Source organism: Dasypus novemcinctus, chromosome 19, assembly GCF_030445035.2.
Source record: "Dasypus novemcinctus isolate mDasNov1 chromosome 19, mDasNov1.1.hap2, whole genome shotgun sequence".
Lineage (NCBI taxonomy): Eukaryota > Metazoa > Chordata > Mammalia > Cingulata > Dasypodidae > Dasypus > Dasypus novemcinctus.
In genome coordinates, this window is record NC_080691.1 from 3295491 (window position 1) to 3320154 (window position 24664).

General features: G+C 37.8%; 2 pseudogenes; one reads left to right on the forward strand and one right to left on the reverse strand.

Moving 5' to 3' along the window:
- The window catches only part of LOC101446355 (rho-associated protein kinase 2-like), a 342498-nt pseudogene that overhangs the window by 18677 nt on the left and 299157 nt on the right, over positions 1-24664 (forward strand).
- On the reverse strand, positions 11830-12615 carry LOC139437004 (serine/threonine/tyrosine-interacting protein pseudogene; annotated as a pseudogene).

Here is a 24664-nt window from a genome sequence, read left to right on the forward strand (position 1 = left end):
TGGGTCTCTACCCAATGGTACAACCCACCCTGGCAAAATGAGCATTCAGACATTCCCCAGGAGCCCGTCCTGCGTCAGACCATCCCCTCTGAGCATCCTAAACAGGTAACCCTCCTAATTATATTTTGATATGGTTTTCTCAGCATTTTACTCTCAACGAACACCTGACACTCTCCTATGTTCGTATGTTGCCCCTCCCTCCCCCCAATTTTTTAGGCAATATTACCCCTCCGCCCATCCCCAGCCCCCCTCAAACCCACAAATCCCCACTCAAAGGCAACCCCTTGCCCCAATTTTATCTCTTCTTTGTGCTCATACTTATGGCCAGCGCATCATAAATTCCACCCCTGCAACCGTCAGCTCACATCCTTCCTCCACCCCCAGATTTCCTGTAAGCCTATCTTCCAGTCTCTAGCTCTCTGAGGCAGCTTGCTTATTTCATATCATTGAGGTCATGTAGTATTTGTCCTTCAATGCCTGGGTTGCTTCACTCAACATAAGGTTCTCAAGATTCATCCATGTTATCACGTGTGTTTCTAGTGTATTTGTTCTTAAAGCCGAGTAGTATTCCATTGTATGTATATACCACATTTTATTGATCCACTCATCTGTTGATGGGCATTTGGGTTGATTCCAACACTTGGCGATAGTGAACAATGCTGCTATGAACATTGGTGTGGATATATCGGTTTGTGTCCTAGTTTTCAGTTCTGCTGTGTATATACCCAGCAGAGGTATTGCTGGGTCATATGGCAAATCTATGGTTAGTTTTTTGAGAAACCGCCAAACAGTCCTCCAGAATGGTTGGATCCTTCTGCATTCCCACCAGCAGTGGATGAGAGTTCCCATTTCTTCACATCCTCTCCAGCATTTGTAGTCTTCTGTTTTTTCATAGCTGTCAATCTTTTGACACTAAGATGGTATCTCACTGTAGTTTTGATTTGCATTTCCCTGATAGCTAAATTTGGAGCATTTTTTCATGTGCTTTTTAGCCATCTGTATTTCTTCTTTGGAGAAGTGTCTGTTTAAATCTTTTTCCCAATTTTTAAATGGGTTGTTTATCTTTTTATTTTCAAGATATATGAGTTCTTTATATATGCAACTTATAAGTCTCTTATCAGATATATGGTTGCCAAATATTTTCCCCCATTGTGTGGGTTCCCTTTTTGCTTTCTTGACAAACTCCTTTGAGGTGCAGAAGGCTTTAATTTTGAGGAAGTCCCATTTACCTATTTGTTCTTTTGCTGCTCATGCTTTTGATGTGATATTCATGAAGCCATTTCCTATTACAAGGTCCTGTAGATGTTTCCCTACTCTGCTTTCCAAGGTCCTTATGGTCTTGGCTCTTATATTTAGGTCTTTGATCCATCTTGAGTTTATCTTTGTAAAGGTGTGAGATGGTAATCCTCTTTTATTCTTCTACATATGGATATCCAGTTCTCCAGGCACCATTTGTTGAAGAGGCCATTCTCTCCCAGTTGAGAGGGTTTGGTGGCTTTATTGAATATTATATGGCTATATATATGAGGTTCTATATCAGAACTTTCATTTCCATTCCATTGGTCTGTCTGTCTCTCCTTATGCCAATACCATGCTGTTTTCACTACTGTAGCTTTGTAGTATGTTTTGAAGTCGGGTAGTGTGATTCCTCCAATTTCATTTTTCTTTTTCAATATGTCTTTGTCTATTCAGGGCCTCTTTCCTTTCCAAATAAATTTCATAGTTTTTCTAGTTCCTTAAAGAAGGCTGTGTTGAATTTTATTGGGATTGCATTGAATGTGTAGATGAGTTTTGGTATGATAGACATCTTAATAATATTTAGTCTTCCTATCCATGAACAGGGAATATACTTCCATTTATTTACGTCTTCTTTGATTTTCTTGAACAGTCTTATGTAGTTCTCTGTGTAAAAGTTTTCAACATCTTTAGTTAAATTTATTCCTAGGTATTTGATTTTTTTATTGACTATTGTAAATGGTATTTGTTTCTTGATTTTCTCCTGAGCTTGCTTGTTATTGGTGTACAGTAATGCTACTGATTTTTTGTGCATTGATCTTATAACCTGCGACTTTACTAAACTCATTTATGAGTTCTAGAAGCTTTTTTGTAGATCTCTCAGGGTTTTCTATGTATAGGATCATGTCATCTGCAAGTAATGAAATTTCGACTTCTTCCTTTCCAATTTGAATTCCTTTTATATCTAGTTCTTGCCTTAGTGCTCAAGCAAGTACTTATAAGACGATGTTAAATAGAAGGGGAGACAGTGGGCATCCTTGTCTTTTTCCTGATTTTACAAGGAAGGATTTTAGGATTTCTCCGTTGTAAACAATGTTGGCTGTAGGTTTTTCATATATACTCTTTATCATGTTCAAAAAATTTTCTTGTATTCTGATCTTTTGGAGTGTTTTTATCAAGAAAGGGTGCTGTATTTTGTCAAATACTTTTTCTGCATCTATAGATATAATGATGTGATTTTTTTCCTTCAATGTGTTCATATGGTGTATTACATTGATTGGTTTTCTTATTTTGAACCATCCATGCATACCAGGAATGAATCCCACTTGGTTGGGATGTGTAATTCATTTAATGTGTTGTTGAATACGATTAGCAAGTATTTTGTTAAGTATTTTTGCATCTAGGTTCATTAGAGAAATTGGTCTGTAATTTTCCTTTCTTGTGGTGTCTTTGTTTGACTTTGGTACTAGGGTAATGTTGGCATCATAGAAGGAGTTAGGGAATGTTCCTTCTGTTTTGATTTTTTCGAATAGTTTCACCAGGATTGGTGGTAGTTCTTTCCAGAATGTTTTGTAGAATTCACCTGTGAAGCAATCTGGCCTCTTGGTTGGGAGGTTATTAATGACTGATTCTATCTCTTTACTTCTGATTGGTTTGTTGAGATCATCAATTTCTTCTTTCATCAATATGGGCAGCTTATGTGTTTCTGGGAATTTGTCCATTTCCTCTGAATAGGCATTTTTGTTGGAATATAGTTTTTCAAAGCATCCTCTTATGATAGTCTTTATTTCTGTGGGATCAGTGGTGATATCTCCTTTCTCATTTCTTATTTTGTGTATTTGCATCTTCTTTCTTTTTTTCTTTGTTAGTCTCACTAAACGTTTGTCAATTTTGTTGATCTTCTCAAAAAACCAGCTCTTGGTCTTGTTTATCTTTTCAAGTGCTTTCTTATTTTCTATTTTGTTTAGTTCTGCTCTTATCTTTGTTATTTCCTTCCTTCTTCTTCCTTTTGGATTACTTTGTTGTTTTTTTTTCTAATTCCTCCAAATGTGCACTTAGTTCTTCAATTTTTGCTCTTTCTTCTTTTTTGATATATGAATTTATGGCTATAAATTTCCCTCTCAGTACTGCTTTTGCAGCATCCCATAAATTTTGGTATGTTTTGTTATTATCATTTGTTTCAAGGTAGTCATTGATTTCTTTTGAGATTTCCTCTTTGATCCACTGTTTTTCTAAGAGTGTGCTGTTTACTTTCCAAATCATGGTGTGAAATCTGGGCCTCTGGCCCTTGCAAATTTCCCGCTTCACTCCTCTGTGGTCAGAGATATTATTTTGTATGATTTCGATTTTCTGAATTCATTAAGCCTTTCTTTCTGGCCTCACATATGGTCTATCCTAGAGAATGATCCATGTGCACTTGAGAAAAATGTATATCCTGCTGTGTTTGGGTGTAATGATCTATATGTGTCTATCAGATCCAGCTCCTCTAATATACTGTTCAAATATTTTGTTTCTTTAGTGATTCTCTTTTGAGATGTTCTGTCCAGAGTTGATAGTGGTGTATTAAAATCCCCCACTATAATTGTAGATGCATCTATTGTTTCACTTAGTTTTTCCAGCGTTTGCCTCATGTATTTAGAGGCGCCCTTGTTAGGAGCTTAAACATTTATGATTGTTTGATCATCTTGACAGGTCCCTTTCACTAATATGTAGTACCTTTCTTTGTCTCTCACAATCATTTCACATTTAAAGTCTATTTTGTCTGATATTGATATAGCTACTCCTGCCTTTTTTTGGTTATTGTTTGCTTGTATGATTGTTTTCCAACCATTCACTTTCAGCCTCCATGAGTCTCTGTGTCTAAGATATGTCTCTTGTAGACAGCATATAGATGGGTCATATTTCCTTATCCAAGGTCCCAGTCTGAATCTTTTGATAGGTGAGTTTAATCCATTGACATTCAGTGTTATTACTTTCAAGGAATTACTTGTGTTAGCCATATTTTGATTGGACTTCTTTTTGTCATATTTTGTTTGTTTGTTTTTTCTCCTTCTCTTTTTGTCTTTTTTGTTGCTCTTACACTCTCCTCCAATTCTGCTTGTTCTGTTTTTTCCTTTCTTCCTGCAGAACTCCCTTTAGAATTTCTTGAAGGGGAGGTTTCTTGTTGGCATAATCCTTCAGTTTCTGTTTATCTGTGAATATTTTGAACTTTCCATCATTTTTGAATACTAGTTTAGCTGGATATTCTTGGTTGGAAATTTTTTTTCTTTTAGTACATTGACTATATCATACCACTGCCTTCTTGCCTCCATGGTTTCAGATGAGAAATCAGCACTTAATCTTATGGAGCTTCCCTTGTATTTGATGGTTTTCTTTTCTCTTGCTGCTTTTAGAATTTTCTCTTTGTCTTGAGTGTTGGATAATTTGACAAGTATATGTCTTGGGGTGGGCCTGTTGGGGTTTATGATGATTGGGGTGCACTGTGCCTCTTGGATATGTACATCTGTCTCTTTCAGTAGATTTGGGAAGTTTTCAGCCATTATTTCCTGCCACTCTCCTTCTGACCTCTTTCCCTTCTCTTCTCCTTCTGGGATGCCTATAATACGTATATTTGTGTGTTTTGCGTTGTCATTCAGGTCCCTAAGTCCTACCTGGATTTTTTCTCTCTTTTTATCAACCAATTCTACTATCTGTTTGATTTCTGATGTACTGTCTTCCACATCACTAATTCTCTGCTCTGCCTCTTCTAGTCTGGTGATATTTGCTGCCAGTGTATTTTTGATTTCTTGAACTGTGCTGTTCATTCCCATCATATCTGTTATCTTTTTGCATATGTCTGCAATTTCCCCTCCAAGTGTTGTTTCATGTTGTTAACCTCTTTCTTTACTTCATTAAATTTGTCGGTGATAAATATTCTGAAATCTTTAATTACTTGTGTGAAGTTCTGCTCCCCTCCTGGTTTTTAGTTTGTTTATTGGATTCAGTCATTTTTTCCTGATTACTGGTTTGGTTTGTAGATTTTTGTTGCTGTCTGGTCATCATTTTATCTTGACGGGTTTAATCAGTTCCTTAGCTTCTTTGTCTAGTCTTGGGGATTAATTAGCTGTTGTTTTTGTGTAAGTTTTATATCTTCTCTTTGTCACTTTGTTCTTCTTATTCTAATTTCTTATTGCTGGTTGAGTTCACTTTAAAGGAAAATATTAGGTCCAGGGAAAGGCAATTGTGTAAGCAAGGAAAAATTGTAAAGGAGTATTGTTGATAAATGTTAACAGAGCAACAATATGAGATGTGGGAGGATGGATATTAGATTCATGTAAGTTGTGTAGAGTTATAGCAGTAGGTAGAGTACCTATAATGAGGTAGTCGACTGAATATGGGAGGAATATGGTATGAATTAAAAAGCTATTGTTTTCATGTGAGAGGGAAAGAAGAAAGAAATGCCATAGTTTCAAGAGTGGCTAAAAGACAGAAAACAAAACAAAGGTATTAGAAATTAAGAGTTAGACACTTTGGGGATCAAAGAAAGGGAGGTGGGATATAGAAGAGATAGTAGATGATGGGGGATATCAAGATGTAGGGGAAAGGGGATAGTGTAGGTAGCCAAAATCAATTCACACAGAAATGCGGCAGCGGAGGATGAGGAAACCCAGCAAGTGTGAGGTGTTCCCTGCTGTGCCTATTGTGTAATTAAGATAAAATAAGAAGAAAATGAGGGACAAGAGAGAGAAGAAAAAAAGAGAAGAAAGGAAGAAAGAAAAAGGGGGTTGGTAAAGGGAGGGGAACAACTAGGGAAAAGAAAATAAAGATATAGGACAACCACAACAGCAACAACCACACCAATAACACCAAAAAACCCCTAAATAACTGAAAAAAAAAACCCAAAAAACAAAAAAAGACTTTGGGGAATACACTGGGAGAAAAGACTAGAAGATAATGCAATGTTAGCAATCAGGACATTAAAAAAAATAAAAAATAAAATAAAATAAAAATACAAAGAAAACAAAGCAAAAGAAAAAACGTAAACATTGAGGGCTAGGACATTCAAGGACCTCAGATGGACCTCAGGGCATGATGGATTCAGGGATGGAAAGTGTGAGATATTGAAGACTCAAGAGGTGTGAGTCTCTGGGGTGTGGGCCACCAGGGTTTAGGGGACTCAGACCTGGCAACCTCAAATCTGGTCAACAGGGAGCCTGGGAGCACCACAGTGCAGCACAGGCTTCAGGAATCCCCACAACTGGGTGCCAGCCCTATGGGTGAGGGCACATCTGCCAACTCTATCTTATGTGTCTGAACCCTGCAATTCACTCACTCATTGGGGTCTATTCTGTGGATGTATCACCAATTCGGCTTCAGGACACCTCTCACCCTGTAAGCCCCCAGAATGGCCACCTGGGGGCATCTCTACACTGAAGCCAATTTAATGATGCAGATCAGTAGCCAGGCCCAGGGTTGGGGCTCCAGCCAGAAATGCCGATTACAGAGTCCAAAACCGAAATCCCACGCTTCACAAAATATTCCCCTAATCAGCTTCCAGACGTCTCCCACCCTGCCAGACCCTGTAACAGCCTCCTGATGATGTCTCTTTATTGCTAGTGATTTAAGTCTGCTGCAGATTGGCAGCTGGGCTTGGGGGGGCGGGGCTCTAGGCAGAACCACTATTATTTGTTTCCACAATCAAAAATTCCCCGCTTTGCAATAAAACTTCTGTTTGTCTCCCCAAATTGGTCTGCAAAGGCCTCCTATCCTCTTAACCCCCCAATAGCCCGCTCAGGGCTTATGAATTCCCCAGTACTGCAGAGACTCCAGATATCACCACGGCAGTGCCTGTGCTGCAGCTCCACCCACCCCAGGAGGGAGCGTCCCATGTGCAGCTCCCACCTCTGTGTAATAGAGTCTCAATTATATCTTATAGATGAATTTTCTCTGCTACCTTCCCACCAAATCGATGTCCAGACACCTCCTGCCCTGCAAAAATCCTGAAACAGCCTCGTCCCAAAGAACCTCTAACGCTGCCCAGCCACTTCTTTGCAGGAGAGATTATTAGGTAAGCTCACTCAGCCACCATCTTGCCCGACACCCCGTTAAGTCATTTTTGAATTGAGATATCTCATTTCAGATTTTTCTGTGGCAATATTTATAACTAAAATAATATTTCCTTAATATCTTAGCAAGCCACTTTGTATTTATTAACAGTATTCCCTAAAACTATTACAATAAATATTATACATTTCTTAAATTGTTAAGTGGCTGGCAAATAATTTTCAGAATGGTGAAATATAATCCTCCAATTTGAATGACCCTACATTGACAAATCAGCAAACAATTATGGAAATCATACTGTGGTAAACATTAGGGTAAACACAGTAATTCATTTTTTTCTTTATGTGTATTTGATAATGATCCATTTAAGGGTAATTCAGTATTAGGGTGCTGCAAAAGTAATTGTGGTCTTGCATTGTTGAAATTTGCCATTTGATATTGGAATACATTCTTAAATAAAATGCTTATACATCATTTTAATGTGCATTTCTTGCTTTATGGTTTTTTTTTTTTTTTGCTAATGACTTATTTGCTGTTTATTTTATGTTTATTTTAGACTATGGAAAAAATGTTAGACAGAAAGCAAATTCTGACGATTTTATTTGAGTTCAGAATCGGTCGTAAAGCAATAGAGAAAACTTGCAACATCAGCAGCACATTTGGCCCAGGAGCTACTAACGAATATACAGTGCAGTGGTGATTCAAGAAGTTTTGCAAAGGAGACAAGAGCTTTGAAGATGAGGAGCATAGTGGCCAGCTATTGGAAGTTGACAATGATAAAATGAGAGCAATCATCAAAGCTGATCTTTGTACAACTACACGAGAAGTTGCTGAAGAACTCAGCGTCGACCATTCTGTGGTCATTTGGCATTTTTTTGCACATTGGAAAGGTGAAAACCTCAATAAGTGGGTGTCTCATGAACTGACTGAAAATCAAAATTCATTGTTTGTAAGTGTCGAGTTCTCTTCACAACAACAATGAACCATTTCTTGATCCGATTGTGATGAGAGACAAAAAGTGGATTTTATGTAACAACCGGCAACAACCAGACCAGTGGTTTGATCAAGAGGAAGCTCCAAAGCACTTCCTGAAGTCAAATTTGCACCAAAAAAGGGCATGGTCACTGTTTGGTGGTCTGCTGTTGGTCTGATCCACTAAAGCTTTCTGAATCCCAGCAAAACCATTACATTTGAGAAGTACGCTCAGCAAATCAAGGAGATGCACTGAAAACTGCAGTGCCTGCAGCTGGCATTGGCCAACAGAAAGGGCCCAATTCTTATCCACAACAATACCCAACCACACATCGCACAACCAACACTTCAAAAATTGAACGAATTGGGCCATGGAGTTTTGCCTCATCCCCCATATTCACCTGAATTCTTGCCAACCAACTATCACTTCTTCAAGCATCTTGATAACTTTTTGAAGGGGATATGCTTCCACAACCAGCAGGATGCAGAAAATGCTTTCCAAGAATTTGCTGAATCCCAAAGCACAGGTTTTTATGCTACAGGAATAGGCAAACTTATTTCTCCTTGGCAAAAATGTGTTGATTTAATGGTTCCTGTTTTGATTAATAAAGATGCTTTTGAGCCTAGTTATAATGATTCATGGTCCGAAACTGCAATTCCTTTTGCACCAACCTTGATTTTCTACTTAAAGAATATAGAGTACTGAAGTCTTTTAAAATCTATGTGCAGGGAAGTGGATGTGGGTTAAGTGATGATAGAGCTTCCACCTACCATATGGGAGGACCTGGGTTTGATCCCTGGGGCTTCCTGGTGAAAAAGAAGAGAAAGCATGCCCATGCAAGTGCCTGTGTGGTGAGCCAGTGCCTGCACAAGTGAGTCATGTAGCAAGATGATGACACATCAAGAGAGAAAGGGAAGAGTCAAGGTGAAGCACAGCAGAAACCAGGAACTGAGGTGGCACAATTGACAGAGTACCTTTCCACATCAAAGGTCTCCAGGATTGAATCCCAGTGACACCTACAGGAGAGAAAATGAGAAGAGAAGACAACACAGGCAGCAAAAACAGCAGGGCAGGAGGAGGAAAAGAGGGAAAATAATAAAATAAATAAATCTTTAAAAAAAACAAATCTATGTGTAAGTTATTGCTGCTTGTAATTTTAACACCTAGAATATCATGATGCTTTCCATGTTTAACTGATTTATCTATATTCAGTACTGATCTAAAGTATTAATAGTAATAAAAACTATTAAGGTTTTATTCTTTGAAATGATAAAATGAAAGATGTTATTGAAATTTTATAGCATAATAAAACAATAATTGAAAATATACCAGCCCTCATTTTTATAGCATTGCTGTAAAGGGATGTAGAGGGGTGGTATATATATATATATATATATTTTTTTTAAGATTTATTTATTTATTTCTCTCCCCTTCCCCTCGCCCACCCCGGTTGTCTGTTCTCTGTGTCTATTTGCTGCATCTACTTTATCTGCTTCTGTTGTTGTCAGTGGCACAGGAATCTGTGTTTCTTTTTTTCCTTAATGTTACATTAAAAAATATGAGGTCCCCATATATCCCCCACCCCCCTCACTCCACTCCTCCCCCCATAACAACAACCTCCTCCATCATCATGAGACATTCATTGTACTTGGTGAATACATCTCTGATCTCTGCTGCACCTCATGGTCAGTGGTCCACACCATAGCCCACACTCTCCCACAGTCTACACAGTGGGCCATGGGAGGTCATACAATGTCTGGTAACTGTCCCCGCAGCACCACATAGGACAACTCCAAGTCCCAAAAATGCCCCCACATCACATCTCTTTCTCCCATTCCCTACCCCCAGCAGACACTAATGCATATCTTGACTTCACTAGACCACCACAACAAATATCCTAATCACACATCAGAATGCTTCACCACAATGGGATTAACATTATGCTGTTTTCAGGATGATAAACTGTGAGAAGGGAAGGGAAATTGGAAGAGGAATATGACCTGGATCAATAGGAATTAACTCTTACTATGTGGGATAAAAAAGTTTTTACTCTATTATTACATCACACACCATAGGGAAAAAAGCAAGTAACTTAGTGTAAGAGGTTACTTTGCATAGTACCTCTTGGTAATAGGGGAATGTAGAGAAAACATTCCCATCACTAAAGCACCTCAAGAGGACTAAAAAAAAAGTGAAATACAAAGTAGTTTTGTTTGTGCTACCCTAAAAGTATCAATTATAAAAAGTTAAGAATACTCCTCTCCTGCCTTACACATCACATACTTCAAACTGCAATTGTTTTCCTTAGAACAATTTTCATATGGATGAGTAAAAATATGGAGAACCACGGAGTCATAAAGTGACTTTGCTAATGCAAATTATGGGGGAAATTTGGATGAACTCAATTTAAAGAACTTCAGTAAGGACTCCTGCAAATCACTTTATCCAGTAAATTCATCTTCAAAGGAAAACTGTCTGGGCCAGACAAATCTCACAGAATCATTAAGACAACATAAAACGAACAGGAGTAAACATTCCATGTTCCAAATAATTTACTGAGGTCTCTTCAAACCTTAGTATGTTTTATTTAAACTAATTTATAGTGTAAAAAACAGCGAAATTATAGAAAAACATTAGTCTTATTTTTTATTCTGTATACTAAATTGGAGGTCACAAGGATTTATCTTTTTATTCTTTAAATGATACAAGGCACTTTTATTTTTTGGGTTTCACTTAGGGAAAAAACCCAATAGTGTTATATTTGGTATATTCTATTCAGAACCATTTTGGACAAAATGAAAACAAAAGCAGAGCAGGTTCTCAAAAGAATAGGTGAAAATAAAAAGTAATGCAAAAAGGAAAGTTACTTGAAACTTTTATCGTTTTTTGGGGAGAGAATCTGGTAATATAAAGTAAAATATCTTCCTTTGTTTATTATACTTTAAAAAATAGAATAAACAAATTAGGAAGGTAACAAGAAAGAAGAAAGGAAGCATTAGCTGGATTATGTTTAAGTGAGGAAAGTTGGCTAATGACATGATTTAAAGACTATTAGTAAAGGATCAAGAGGAGCTTAGAAGAATAAAGACATTTAAGGTATTGAGTTACACTATTATAAAAAAGACAAATGTAGCAGATTCCTGCATTTTAAAAAAATGATTCTGTAAGAGGCTCCATCATAAAACTGAGCTTTAAAATTTTTTAAATGCAATATATATAACAAAAAATGAAGTTTTAGCAAGTTTCAGAAATTTTGTTATAAATTACCCAAATTTTATAAACAAATCCCTTGCATTTTGTTTAAATTAATACCTTCATATCCATACAAATAAATTTCAGATATAAAAAGTACATTATTGCAATAATACCTCTTTGCAAGTCCAAAATTCTTGGTTTATAATAAAACTATAAAGAAAAAATAATACCAAAAAGGAGTAAAACCACCAGTGCTACCTATCGCAGATGTCCAACATCTTCCCAAAATGTTGCTCAACACATTGCAGAGAAACAGGCCTAGAAGCCACATATTATTGAAAGGAAACTACTTGTTATTTTACCATTTCACATTATTATTGTCTCTAGTAATTTTTTCTTCCCAAATAGAAACTCACATCTTCTATAATGCTGCCTTTCAGTAAGCCATTCTCTGCAGTCACCACTTCCATGTTTCCAAAATCACAGTCTTCTTCATGTCTTCTTTTCAAACTGCCTGTGGTACCAGAATGGACAGAGAATGATCTTTCTATCTGTAGTGGTGAGGTTATTTGTATTGTTAAATTTTCTAGGTAGATGGCTTCCTATTCCTGAAGTTGATGGACAAATCCAGTATTAGGATTAATACAAAATCTTCTTTCTTGCACATAAGCAAATGCATCTCTGAACTTCATTCTAAATGTTTCCATGATGTGTGCAATAACAGAAACAGCACTCCTGGAGATACTGCATGCCCATGACAAGAACTCTTCCTCCAGGTTGGAAGCTCCCATCAATAAATTCTTTAGTCATGGGGGAAAAAAAAAGTATTATATTTTTAACTGAATGAACTGCATTATTCAAGACTATCTAAGTAATTGCTGAAAGTTTGGTTCAATGAAGTGTGCTTCAACATTTTGTCTTATGTATTTTATATGGGTTATTCCCTGTTTCCACATTACAGATGGCCCAGAAATGTTGGTTAATGAAATCTCTTGGTGGATCTGACCTAAAGTTCATACCTTGCTTTTCATAGCAGATGAATATGGGCCTAAAAACAATCCAGGTAAACTTTCCTCCATCTCTCATCTCATAAGACAGGGCCACTCCTCAGCATCTTCTTTGCACTGTGGGAAGGTGAGGACTTCGACTTCCAACTACATGTACTCCATGGCCCTGTCCCGGAGAGCCAGTGGGTGGGGTGAAGGGTGAGTTACCCAGATGGCTGATGCTGGGAAAGGGAGAACCTGAAGGCACCAGGACTGTCAGGTGGATGGATGCAGGTTAAACTTAACACACCCAAATTACAGGATCCTGGCAATAGATGATGGCATGGAGGAGGAGGGCTGGGCACATGGTACCAGTTGCTGTGCTGTGCTGCTGCCATCTTCCTGCCCCGATGCCTGCATCTTCAGCCCCCAAGTGCAATGGCAATGACCAAAAAAGAATGAAGGTCCAACAATGAGCCCTTGATACTAATGACAATCCTTGTCAGCCTGTGCACCTGAAATAAGAACAAGGCCTAGAGCTGCAGGGTGCCTAAAAGTTACCTCCTGAGAGCCTCTGTGTTGCTCAAATGTGGCCAATCTCAAAACCAAACTCAGCATGTAAATGCATTGCCTTCCCCAATATGTGGGACATGACTCCTGGGGATGAGCCTCCCTGGCACAGAGGGATTACTACCAAGTACCAGCTGATGATGTAACTAGAAAATGACCTTGAATAAAAGGTTCAACTCGGACCAGCAGAAAATCTCAGTCTACATATAATACCAGGAATTAAAAATGCTTTTTGACCTGAATCCAGGGGGAAATGGAAAGGACAAATGAGTTTTTATGGCTATGAGTCTCCAAAAAGAGCTGGGAGCTAAACAGAGGAGTTTCCCTTATGCACACCTCAGCAGAGTCTCAGAGACAAAGTAGATACAACCTTAGGTATTGGTTCTTCTGAGGGCTACAGAGACCCACAGGTTCTATGGTCATGGCAAATGGAGTTCAGTGCCATGTCAGTTGGCCCTTCTTTGGAGTTTGGGTTCCTTTGTGATGGAGCTGGACTCAGATGTGATCTTTTTTGACAAGCCTCTCCTGTTACTTTTACCAGAATTGTAGTTGGTGCTGGGGTTTAATATATACCCATGGGACCTGAATCTCTAGACTGACCATGTGATAGCCAGACCCTGAGCCTCAAGAGACTTCAGCTCCTACACTCTGGTTTATTGGACTTACTGCACTCAGCTAACATGGAGTTGAAGAAGGTCAATCACCACACCAGGAAACCAAGAGTGCCTAAAACTGAAAGCAGGAGGATTGCATCCAGCATCCATGTTGAATCTAAGGCCCCTCTTGATATAGATGTGGAGTGGACACAATCATTACTAGGTCCACAGGATGGAGGAAAAGAATATGGATTAGAGTGGCCTTAATGATATTCATGAACTATTGTATTTCTTTTTGTTGCATCATCTTGTTCTGTCAGTTATCCGTGTGGGTGGTGCCATTCCTGGGCAGGCTGCACTCTCTTTTGTTCTGGGTGGCTCTCCTTACGGGGTGCACTCCTTGCGCATGGGGCTCCCCCATGTGGGGAACACCCCTGTGTGGCACGACACTCCTTTCATGCATCAGCACTGCACATGGGCCAGCTCCACACCGGTCAAGGAAGCCCAGGGTTTGAACGGCGGACCTCCCATGTGGTAGACGGATGCCCTGACCACTGGGCTAGGTCCACCACCTAGTTTATATCTTGTATTTTGATTATGAATGAAATAATTCATTTCTTTCACTTTAATAGCTGCAGCTCCTATAGTACCTGAACTCAGCAGTGACATAGACAGCAGCAATTTTGATGACATTGAAGATGATAAAGGAGATATAGAAACCTTTCCAATTCCTAAAGATTTTGTGGGAAATCACTGCCTTTTATAGGATTTACCTACTACAGAGAAAATTTGTACATAATTAATTTGTTAAATTTTTACTGTTTTCAGAGTCTGGCTGTAAAGATATGTTTTATTTCCAGTTTTGGGTTATAGGAGATAAAGAGTTAATTTGTTTCAAACTTTGAATTTTTTCAAAAGGGGTATTTGAAGAATTATTTTTAAATTTCATTTCATTATTTCTGAATGTAATATGTTACTCAATTATCAAATGAATGTAAGTCATATTCTGTATTTTTTGGGAGATGTAGATTAAGACCACATATGTGCCCTTGAAGGAGCTTGTCATCTAATAAGGGATATAAAAGAATTATATAGTCATGAATAAGGGTGGAATGTAATATTGCCAAAAGAATGGTTCCCAGACAAATCAGAGATGGCTCTGAAGAAAATAAAATCTCTTTTGAGGGGAGAGGGGAGGGAAAAGTCAGGTAAGGTGTCAGGAAAGAGGTGGCATTAGCTGAACCAAAAGATAAGAAAAAGGTTTTGAGTAGTCAAGACTGGGGAGACAGGGAGCAAGTCATAGGGCAGTAAATGGTGGAAGTTGAGTGGGCCTGAAGCACAAAATGTGTGTTACTATATTATTCCATTGGGAGGACTTGGTGAAACTGATTTTCTTGCCTGTAATCCCTGCCTCTAGCACAGGGCATGGCACAAGTCATTCAACAAATATTGGTTGAATGAATTGAGTATTGGGTATAAGATTAGAAAAATACATTGGAATTGGAGTTTAGGGGAAGAACAATTCAACATATGGTTGCTGAGTACTCTGCCAGGGGACTTTGACCTTATTTGATGGGCAGTGAGGAACCATCTAAAGCCGTTTTAATAGTTAAAGCATTAAAGACATTTTAGAGGCACAAATTTGATCAACTGTTGGTATATCTATGTATATGATGATAAGAGTGACCAACCATCATGGTTTGTCCAGGGCTTAGGGGTTTCAGGGAAGTGGGACTTTCAGTACTAAACCTGGGAAAAGTCCCAGACAAACCAGTAGGTGTTGTTTAGGAAACTATAAGTAATAGAGACCAAATGAAGAGATCAGGACCAAGGGAAAGCTAAGCACATTTATAGGTGGTGAGGAAGAATTCAATTGATAGAGATGGATAGTAAAATAGAAGTGATAGTTTATATATTTAAGGCCTGGAAATCAAGAGATATTATCCATGAAAAGAAAGAGCTGTCTCTTTCTAAAAGATTGGGGTGAAGAATAGAACAGAGTAGTTACAGAAATGCACTATTAGATGAAGAGGGAGGGATGTTGAAGTGAAAGAAAATAAATTTTTGCAATTTGAAATTTATTTCTGAGAATAAACTTGGTTGAATAAGACTAAAAATTTGATTAAAATGATGCTATGGAATTCACCCCTCCTTTATTTTAGGTTATTAATTGACTTTCCCCCTTGTAGAGAAAATGATTCAATACAATCAAGGAAAAATGAATTATGTATGAGTTTTACTTCATTATTTTAGTCACATGTTCAAATATTTTAATAATATACATGTACCCTCCCCCCCCAAAAAAAGCCATTTGATGCTACTTTTTGAAACATTACATGGCATTCCTTATTGCATTACAGTTTGGCATAAGCTGCAACAATTCATTTCTTTGACAATACTGTGCAAGACACAATGGATAGTAAAAGATGAATTGTACATGGCTTTAAGTTTAGTTTACTAGAAAAGTTATAGAATAGGTTCATAAACAGCTGAATATCAGTTAGAATGTATTGCAATACTTGTGCTATAAAAGAGTAAAGGTATTAAGTTATAAGGGTACAGAAATAAGAGAGTCACTTTCTGAATATTTAGGAATGAATTAATATAAAAGATAATTTTGGTTGTTAAATTGTTATAGTATTGTCTGAATTCTATAGTTTTTAACTGGTTACTACACCAAACTGTGCACTTGCACATCTAAATTAGAACATTAAATGTTTTTCTCTTCAAAACTTTGGAAAACTAAAAAAGTAGGTTGTATAATTTTGGTATGGTTTATTTGTCTTAGGAATTTTTTGTAAAGCATACAAGCATTTTAATGTTTTCTGTGTTTTTTTGTTTTGTTTATAATAGGAAAGCCAAGCGGTATGATGATGTTTTCAAATATGTTGAAAGACTGAGAAAAAAATCATCACTCTTGCAATACTTAATATAGTCATATTGCACATAGCATTTGAAGTACTACTTCTACCCAAGAGAAAAGTTCCCAACCATTTTTCTACCAAGTATCCCTTTTATTTTTACTCATATTGATCTGTTTTTTAAAATATATATTGTGTAATTTTCTTTTTATTTATCAAGGATATTAAACTGGCAGCAAGAGCTTCTTATTAGCATGTGGTAACTAGTGTGATCATGTTATACTAATGCAATAGCAGCCAAAAAGCAGTTAAACTTGATTGGTTCATTAGTCTGTATGTCTTTATTATGAAAAAAATACTGTTTTACTTAAGATGTATAGACTATTTTAAAAACCATGGAGAACCTAATCATTACAAACAACAGTAGAAGGAACATTGGTATTGGAGTCTGATAATCCTGCCACTTATAGGATATGCTGTCTTGGTCCAGTTAACCCTTTTTGAATTTTTTTTAATCCAGTAGATAAAATATTTCCATCTTCTTATGGTTTCTGTTAGAATGATTGAGACATTTATAAAGTGCTTAATTCTGTATGTCACACACAACAGGAACTCAAATTTTAAATTTTTTAATTTTTTCTTCTTTATATCCTTTTAAATGTTACAATAAAAATACGAGGCCCCCAAATACCCCCCCACCCCAGCCATGCCACCCCTCCCACATCAAAAAGCTCTTCCATCATTCTGGCATATCCACTGCACCTGGCAAATACATTTTGGAGAACCGCTGCACCATATGGACAGTGGTCCACATTGTAGTCCACACTCTCCACCAGTCCACCCAGTGGGCCATGACAGGATACACAATGTCCAGCACCCATCCCTGCAGCACCACCTAGAACAACTCCAAATCCTGAAAATGCCCCCAAACCATATTGCTTCTTCCCTCTCCTGACAATCAGCAGCCACCATGGCCACCCTCTCCACATCACTACTACAGTTTCTTCCCTTAGTAATCACAATAGTTCCCTAGCAGAACACCAGTAAGTCCACTCTAATCCATACTCTATTCCTCCATCCTGTGGACCTGGGATGGCTATGTCCAGTCCCCCTCTACATCAAGAGGTGTTTAGATTCCACATAGATGATGGATGCAATTCTCCTGCTTGCAGCTGTAGGCACTCTTGGCTCCCTGGTGTGGTTGATCCTCTTGACCTCCCTATCAGATAGCCAGGGTAAGTCCAAGAAAACAGAGGGTAGGAGCTGCAAGTCTGCTGAGGCCCAGGGCCTGGCCATCACATGGACAGTTCAGAGATTCAGGACTCCTGAGTATACACCAACCCAAATGCCAACCACAGGTCTGGTAAAAGTGACAGAAAAGGCATGTGTAGAAAGGTTATATCTGAGTCCTACTTCATCACACTCAGGAACACAAACTGCAAAGTAGGGCCAACTGACATGGCCCTGAACTCCAGAGCCATCTGCCTTGACCATAGAAACCTGTGGGCCACTGCAGCCCTCAGGAGAACCAGCACCTGGGTTTCCATCTACCTTGGCTGCCTCTGGTACCCTGCTGAGGCATGCATAAGCATCATGCCCTGATGACCTCCTTACTATTTTTTGGAGACTCTTAGCCATATAAACTGACTTGTCTTTTCCAACTTCCCTTTTTATCCAAAGTCAAAAAGCAGTTTTTAACACCTGATATCACATGTAGGCTGAGATATTCTGCCGGTCTGAGTTGACCTCTTCATGGTCTTTTTGTAGTTACATCATCAGCTGCTGCTTGGTTGTAATCCCTTGGTGCCAGAGAGGCTCATCCCCGGGAGTCATGTCCCATGCCGGGGGGAAGGCAATGCATCTATATGCTGAGTTTGGCTTGGAGAGTGGCCACATTTGAGCAACATGGAGGCTCTCAGGAAGTAACTCTTAGGCACCCCACAGCTATAGGTCTAGTTCATATTTCAGGCACACAGGTTCATAATTGGAGCCATCAATATCAAGTGCTCATTATTGGATCATCCATTTTTATTGGTCTTTGCCATTGCACTTGGGGGATTGTTGTTGTTCCATTGGGGAATGTGATAGAGCTCCCCTGGTCAGGAACACAGCACTCTTTCATCTGTCATTTGCAATGGAAACCACTATGAAAATATACAAACCTTTCTGTGTACCCTGTATACATGCCCTGGAGAACTCCCTCCCAACCGTGTGCCCCCACTAATGACACCCCACACACGTGCTCCTCCCCCACCATAGGTGAACCCCTCTGTACTCCAAACTTCTTCAAAAAGGAAGCCCAATATATTGCCAGGTTCCATTAATAGAAAAATGGAATATAGTGGTGCTTTTAAAGGTTAGATAAAGAATACATAGGAATTTAGAAAAATTAAATAAAGGGAAAATAAATTGGGTATCAAAGAAATGAAAAATTGAAAAAGCTTTGTTTTTGACATTTTGCCTTTCATCACTGCTACAAGTGTTGCCCTGTATGTACAGTGGCAAGGCAATTTCTTCCATTTCTTCCTCAGTGTCTACCTCTTTTCTTTCTTTTTCCTCTTTATTAAGTTTCTCTTGACATAAGTTTTAGTTCACAGTAATTCACATATACAATATATGGTACTCGCACATATCCAATATCAAGCTCTTTGTCCCTTACCCAACAGTGATCTTTTTACATGTCCATATTATATTTGCTGCAGCTAGTGTACGGATATTGAAACAATAGCTTTCAAACATGGTTCTATTTGGGTTTACATTATGGTTTACATTTTAGCCTATAGACTTTTATACATTTTTTATATAATTTAACATGGCCTAATCCATCATGGCATGATCTTGTGGAACACTTCCATTGCCCCACAGTTACCCTGATTCCATGTATTCAACATCTCTTTCCCCCTCCCCACAGGGCCCACCATGACAATCAATCTTCATTACTTGAAGGACCATATTCAGAGATCCTTGTAAAAATGTTGAGGGCTTCACTTACTTGACTGCCCTAACCCATTGGGAGCCACCAATTCTCTCAAGAGATACAATTCCCTCTGTTTGAGAACATCAGTCCTCCCCAGGATGTGGGTATACCTTCACTCTCATTGTATGGGTCTCCACCCAATGATATAATCCACTATGACAAAATGAGCACTCACACACTCCTCAGAAACTTGCCCTGTGTCAGATGCACCCCCCTTAAGCATCACAAACAGGCAACCATCCATATTATATTCTCTAAAGAGTTTTCTCTGCACCATAATTTCAACCACATACCTGACAATCTACCACGGTCAAATGTTCCCCTCACCCTCTCCCCAATTTCGTGGCCAAATTGACCCATCCTCCCATTCCTAGCACCCCTAAAGCCCACGCAGTCCCACCCTAAATTATTCCCATGTCCCCATTTTATCCCCTCCCTGTACAAATACTTACCTGCAGCTTATCATAGATTTCACCCAAGTAGCTGTCAGCTCACAACCTTCCTCTGCCCTCCAACTACCTTAAAGTTTATCATCCACTCTCTAGCTCTCTGAGACAGCTTGGTTTACTTATGACATATCAGAGAGGTCATGTAGTATTTGTCCTTCAATGCCTGGGTTGCTTCACTCAACATAAGGTTCTCAAGATTCATTCATGTTTTCACATGTGTTTGTACTTATTTGTTCTTATAGCTGAGTAGTATTCCATTGTATGTATATAGCACATTTTATTTATCCATTCATCTGTTGCTAAGCATTTAGGTTGATTCCAACTTTTGGCAATAGTGAATAGTGCTGCTATGAACATTGGTATGCATATATCAGTTTGTGTCCTTGTTTTCAGATCTTCTGGGTATATACCCAGCAGTGGAATTGCTGGGTCATATCGCAAATCTATAGCTAGTTTTTTGAGAAACTGCCAAACTGTCCTCCAGAATGGCTGGATCCTTCTGCATTCCCACCAGCAGTAGATAAGTGTTCCCATCCCTCCACATCCTCTCCAACAATTGTAGTCTCATTTTTTGACAGCTGCCAGTTATATGGTAGTAAGGTGGTATCTCATTATTGTTTTGATTTGCACTTCCCTAATAGCTAGGATTTTGAGCATTTTTTCATGTGTTTTTTATCCATTTGTATATCATCTTTGGAGAGGTGTCTGTTCAAATATTTTTCCCATTTTTTAAATGGGATGTTTGTCTTTTTATTTTCAAGATATACGAGTTCTTTATATATGCAAGATATAAGTCCTCTATCAGATATATGGTTAACAAATGTTTTCTCCCATTGTGTAGGCTCTCTTTTCACTTTCCTGACAAACTCCTTTGAGGTGCAGAAAGCATTAATTTTGAGGAAGTCCCATTTCTCTCTTTGTTCTTTTGCTACTCATGCTTTTGGTGTGAAAATCATGAAGCCATTTCCAATTACAAGGTCCTGTAGATGCTTCAGTACTTTGCTTTCCAAGGTATTTATGGTCTTGGATCTTATATTTAGGTCTTTGATCCATCTTGAGTTGATTTTTGTGTAAGGTGTAAGTTGGTAATCCTCTTTCATTCTTTTACATATGGATATCCAGTTCTCTAGGCACCATTTGTTGAAAAGGCTATTCTATCCCAGTCGAGAGGATTTGGTGGCCTTGTCAAATATGGCCGTATATATGAGGATCTATATAAGAACTCTCAGTTCAGTTCCATTGGTCAGTGTGTCTATCCTTGTGCCAATACAATGCTGTTTTCACTACTGTAGCTTTGTAGTACGTTTTGAAGTCAAGTAGTGTGATTTCTCCAATTTCATTTTTTTTTTCAATATGTCTTTGGCTATTCAGGGTCTCTTTCCTTTCCAAATAAATTTCATAATTTCTCTAGTTTATTAAAGAATGATGTGTTGATTTTTCTTGGGATTGCATTGAATCTGTAGATGAGTTTTTGTAGGATAGACATCTTAATAATATTTAGTCTTCCTATCCATGTTCCAGTAATTCCTCCATTTATTTAGGTCTCCTTTGATTTCCTTAAACAGTGTTGAGTAGTTTTCTGTGTATAAGTCTTTTACATCTTTAGTTAAATGTATTCCTAGGTATTTGATTTTTTAATTTAGTATTGTGAATGATATTTGATTCCTGATTTCCTCCTCAGATTGCTCATTATTGGTGCACAGAAGTGCTACAGATTTTTGTGTATTTATCTTGTAATCTGCATCTTTACTGAACTCATTTATAAGTTCTAGAAGCTTTGTTGTAGACGTCTCAGGATTTTCTATGTATAGGATCATATCATCTGCAAATAGTGAAATTCTGACTTCTTCCTTTCCAATTTGGATGTCTTTTATGTCTGCTTCCTGCCTACATGCTCGAGCAAGTACTTCTAAGGCTATGTTAAATAGGAGGGTTGATAGTGGGCATCATTGTCTTGTTCCTGGTCTTAGAGGGAAAGATTTTAGGATTTCACCATTGTAAATGATGTTAGCTGTGGGTTTTTCATATATACTCTTTATCATGTTCAGAAAATTTCCTTCTATTCTGATCTTTTGCAGTGTTTTTATCAAGAAAGTGTACTGCATTTTGTCAAATTCCTTTTGCTGCATCTATAGATATGATCATGTGGTTTTTCTTTCCTTCAATCTGTTTATGTGGTGTGTTACATTAAGTGATTTTTTTTATGTTGAACCATTCTTGCATACCAGGAATGAACCCCACTTGGTCATGGTGTGTAATTCATTTAATGTATCATGGAATACGATTAACAAGTATTTTGTTGAGGATTTTTTGTGTCAAGATTCATTAGAGAGATTGGTCTGTAATTCCCCTTTCTTTTGGTGTCTTTGTTTGGCTTTGGTAAGAGGGTAGTGTTGGCATCATAGAATGAGTTAGGCAGTGTTCCTTCTGCTTCAATTTTTTGGAAGATTTTAAGCAAGTTTGGTGTTAATTCTTTCTGGAATGTTTTAAGAATTCACCTGTGAAACCATCTGGCCCAGGGCTCTTTTTGGTTGGGAGGTTTTTAATTACTGATTCTATCTCTTTACTTGTGATTGGTTTGTTGAGATTGTCAACTTCTTCTTTTGTCAATGTAGGCTGCTTATGTGTTTCTAGGAATTTCTCCACTTCCTCTAAATTGTTGTTTTTGTTGGAATATAGTATTTCAAAGTATCTTCTTATGATAGTCTTTATTTCTGTGGGGTCAGGGGTGATATCTCCTTTCTCATTTCTTATTTTCTATATTTGCATCTTCTTTCTTTTTTTCTTAATCTAGCTAAGGATTTGTCAATTTTATTGATCTTCTCAAAGGACCAGCTCTTGGTTTTGTATATTTTTCAAGTGCTTTCTTATTTTCTCTTTCATTTACTTCTGCTCTTATCTTTGTTCTTTCTTTCTTTCTTCTTCCTGTGTGGTTACTTTGTTGTTTTACTAAGTGGTCCAAGTGTGCATTTAGTTCTTCAACTTTAGCTCTTTCTTCTTTTTTGATGTATGAATTTATGGCTATAAATTTCCCCCTCAGTACTGCTTTTGCTGCATCCCATAAGTTTTGATATGTTGTGTTATCATTTCATTAGTTTTAAGGTAGTTATTGATTTCTTCTGAGATTTCCTCCTTGACCCACTGTTTTTCTAAGAGTGTGTTGTTTATCTTCCAAATCTGGGTCTCTGGCCCTTGCAGATTTCCAGCTTCATTCCACTGTGGTCAGATAAACTATTTTGTATGATTTCTATCTTTCTGAATTTATTGAGACTTTTTCTGTGTCCTAGCATATGGTCTATCTTGGAGAATGATCCCTATGCCCTTGAGAGAAATGTATATCTTGCTGTATTTAGGTGTAATGATCTGTATGTCGATTAGGTCCAACTACTCTAATATATTGTTCAAAGTCTTTGTTTCTCTATCGATTCTCTTTTCAGATGTTCTGTCCAAAGTTGTTAGTGGTGTATTAAATTCCCCCACTATAATTGTAGAAGCATCTATTCTTTCACTTAGTTTTTCCAGTGTTTGCCTCATGTATTTTGAGGAACCCTTGTTAGGAGCATAAATGTTTATGATTGTTCTTTCTTGTTGAAAGATTATCCCCTTCACTAATATGTAGTGTCCATCTTAGTCTCTCACAATTGTTTTGCATTTAAAGTCTATTTTGTCTGATATCAATATAGCTATTCCTGCCTTTTTTTTTTTTTTTGGCTTATTGTTTGCTTGTAAGATTGTTTTCCAGCCATTCACTTTCCTTGAATCCCTGTGTCTAAGATGTACTTCTTGCAGACAACATATAGATGGGTCATATTTCCTTATCCAATCTTCCAGTCTGAGTCTCTTGAAAGGTGACTTTAATCCATTGACATTCAGTGTTATTACTTTCAAGGAATTACTTATATTAGCCATAATTTCTTAGGATTTGTGTTTGTCATATTCTGTTTGATTTTTTTTCTGTTTCTGGTTTTTAGTTGCTCTTACGCTCTCCTCCAATTCTGTCTGTCTTGTTTTTTTTTCTTTCTTCCTGCAGAACTCCCTTTAGCATTTCTTGAAGGTCAGGATTCTTGTTGGCATACCCTTCTTAGTTTTTGTTTACTGTGAATATTTTGAACTCTCCATCATTTTTGAATTCTAACTTTGCTGGATAGAGTATTCTCAGTTGGAAATATTTTACTTTTAGTATCTTGACTATGTCATAGAACTGTCTTCTTGCCTCCATGGTTTCAGATGAGAAATCAGCACTTAATCTTATGGATCCTCCTTTGTATGTGATAGTTCTCTTTTCTCCTGCTGCTTTTAATATTTTCTCTTTGTCTAGAGCATTGGATAATTTGACAAGTATATATCTTGGGGTAGGTCTGTTGAGATTCATGCTGTTTGGGGTGCATTGTGCTTCCTGGACATGTACATCCATCTCCCTCAATAAGTTCGTGAAGTTTTCAGCCATTATTTCCTCCAATACCCCTTTTGTCCTCTTTCCCTTCTCTTCTCCTTCTGTGATGCCTATAATACATATGTTTGCATGTTTTGCATTGTCATTCAGGTCCCTAAGCCCCTACTGGATTTTTTCTATCTTTTTATTGACCAGTTCTACTATCTGTTTCATTTCAGATGTACTGTCTTGCACATCATTTAATCTCTCCTTTGCCTCTTCAAGTCTGCTGTTATTTGCCGAGAGTGTATTTTTGATTTCTTGAATTGTGCAGTTCACCATCACATCATTTGTATTTTTGTGTATGATTGCAATTCCTTCTGTGTTCTCTCCAATTGTTTTCTTCG